General features: G+C 28.7%; 1 non-coding gene across 1 annotated transcript; it reads right to left on the bottom strand.

The window, feature by feature from the left end:
* Positions 1–2,565: 2,565 nt before the first annotated feature.
* LOC148092857 (U6 spliceosomal RNA) lies at positions 2,566–2,675 on the bottom strand. The gene has a single exon (XR_015714740.1). It is a non-coding gene; the product is annotated as a U6 spliceosomal RNA (small nuclear RNA).
* Between the last annotated feature and the right edge of the window lie 257 nt (positions 2,676–2,932).

The following is a 2,932-nucleotide window of genomic DNA, read 5'->3' as shown; positions in this document are numbered from 1 at the left end:
TTTTAAAGATTAACAAAATTAATAATGCTTTAGCTGTACTAAGAAAAAAGAAGACTCAAATAAGTAAAGCCAGAAATTAGTGAGGAAACATTACAGCTAATACTACAGAAATGCAAAGGATCATATGAGAATACTATAAACAAATAAGTCAACAGTTTGGACAAACTAGAAGAAATGCATAAATTCCTAGAAACATACGACCTATCAAAACCAAATCATGAAGAAATAGAAAATCTGAACAGACCAATAACTAGCAAAGAGATTGAATCAGTAATGAAGAGAGGTTTTTTTTGGGGGGGGGTTAAATTATGATATGGAAAATTCTAATCTTTCTCACCGTTTTAAGAGTTATTAGAAAGGAATATCACATTTTTCAAATGAGTGTCAGTTTCTATTACTATGATAATAGTAATAGTTTTCTCCTTGGATGTATCAATGTAGTAAAGTTCTAAATGGATGCTCTTATACTGAGACATCCTTGCATTTCTGGATCAAAATTCTTATGACCAATGAATAAAATTATTTGGTGCACTATGAGTTTCTTAAAATTGTTTATGCAAGAGCTCTATATCAACAATTAAATATGAGTTCATTATGGAATTATGTGGTACTTGCGTATAATCTTTCTCAGGCATTGGTAGTAATGTTATTCTAGCGTTGTACAAAGTATTTTGAAAGTATTTTTTCTTCCCTCTGATCTGGAAGAATTTAATTTACTTTCTGATTATCTTTGGAATTGTGAAAGGGATCATCTAGGAACACATCTGGGCCTGCCTAGTATTTTCTTTACATATTTAGCAGTCTGAAAAAAAATCTTGTTTTTTTCCATAGTTATTTTCTATTTTTAAAAAATATGTTCTCATTTTTATAAAAATACATAATATTAATATTAAAAGGTTTTCTAAAAATATATATAGAATTGAGCAAAATTTTTCAAATCCCCCTGTCTTGATAAACTTATCCACTCTTAACTATAACTTTGTATATTTGGCTTTCTTTTTTTATTATTATTAAATTAGGAAGCAGTTTATCTATAGGAGACTCTCATTTGTGATTTCATGAAGTAAAAATCTGGAATGGAAAACTTACCCTGGGAAGATTCTTTGAGGCTATTTCACTGGAAGCCTGATATACCATTTCTCAACAAATCCAAGAGAGCCAATATTTCCTCAAACACTGGAAAAGATTTCTGTTTCTTTGAGTGTCAGATGAAATATTAGCTTACATTTGAGACTATGTTGTATGAAAAATAAATGCATTTAAAGACTAGAATCACATTTACATGCAGTGGACCAAGATGCTCTGCTCATATTATGAAAGGCAGAGGGAGGTGTGATTAAGGTAAGAAACAGCAAATTCTTCTAACCCAGCCTGTGCTCATTTCAGAACATACCCATAAAGAAGAATGGAGAAAAGGTGGAAACTCTTCAGTGCTATGACACTTACGAAAAATGATTTAGCCAAAGATCTTAAGTCTATTGGTTCTGAATATTTTTTCTCCGGTTGGCCCCAATTCCACGTATGTGACACATGTTCTTTATAGCTTAGGATCTGGATATTTCTTTGTTTCATTCAAGATCATACTTATCTCTCTGTTACTTTTCCCCCCCTGTTGTTTTTAATGAGATTTAGAAGTTAAAAATCAAATTAAAATGCTTTATTCCTTTACATTTAAAGTAAAGTTTGTTATTCAATTTTATTATTTTTATTTTAGGCAAATCTAACATTTTATTAGAAAGTATCATTAATAAACCTAATATTTTTAATTATAATAGCCTATTATTATTATGATCATTAATTTTCTAATTGTTTCTCTACATTTGACTTCTAAAGTTCCACTTATATTAACTTTAGAATGTTAGCAATATAATATAATTTTCACTTTTGAAATGTTGGTACGTTAGAATTCTGTCTCAAAGTAATGCACAAAGTAAATTTCAAGTGCACTATTCAAAAATATTAACAATATTTAAAGTATTTAATGGAATATTCTCTAAAATAAGCATGATGATTTAATTAAATAAGAAAATTATGAGAAACCCACAGTTCAAATACATGCACCTGTTCGCAAGTCTATAATCATGTCAAAATCTATTACTGGTTTTATTTAAATTACTATGGTACAAACTCTTCCTTCTGTCATATGCGGTCATCCTAACTTAGTTTCCCAATTAATTTCTACATTTACTCATGTTTATAATGAGAACAAAAATTTGATTATAAGATAGGATTTTTAAATATTTCCTTAAAAATATATTTATTTCTCATTTAACATTTTCATTATTCTCTTTGGACACTTCTCTTTTCATTTTCTAATTCACTCAGCTATTTATGTGTAAATGATTATTTAGCATGTACCAAAATTTGCATTCATTTGCTATAAAAATAGTGCTGAGCAAGATGAATGCAGTCTGTCCCTGTATGGAAATTAAAATATAGTGAGAAAACCATAATAAACTTAAAATTATAATATAGCTTGATAAATGCTATAGTAGAGAAATTACAGTTCCCAAGATGTCATATAGAAAGAGCTTCTTGCCTAGAGTTAGATGGTCAGAGAAAATAAAAAATAAAGAATAGTTTATGAATAAATTGCCATCTTTGCATAGGAGCTATGTTAATTTTCTCTGTATAGGTCTAACTTTAGTGTAATTTCTGGGCTTCTGGGGCAGAGTGTATTCTTTAATTCTAAAATGTGAAGACTTGTGAATTCAATAGATAAATTTTCTGTTTCTCCCATTTGCTCTTCTATTTTTTCATTATTTTTGTATATTTAAAAAATATATATTTCCTCACAAAATAAGGTTACTGTAAAGAGATAATTTTAATCAAGAAACCACACATTATAGAAATAGTAAAATGACTTTTTTCCCAATGGGATCTCAGTTTTAAGGCTCATGACTTCATGGGAGTCTACCAGATCTTTCAAATA

The sequence above is a fragment of the Miniopterus natalensis genome, chromosome 6 (genome assembly GCF_054644295.1).
Source record: "Miniopterus natalensis isolate mMinNat1 chromosome 6, mMinNat1.hap1, whole genome shotgun sequence".
Taxonomy (NCBI): Eukaryota; Metazoa; Chordata; class Mammalia; order Chiroptera; family Miniopteridae; genus Miniopterus; species Miniopterus natalensis.
Note: the sequence above shows the minus strand (reverse complement) of the source record. Positions and strands in the feature narration are given on the sequence as shown.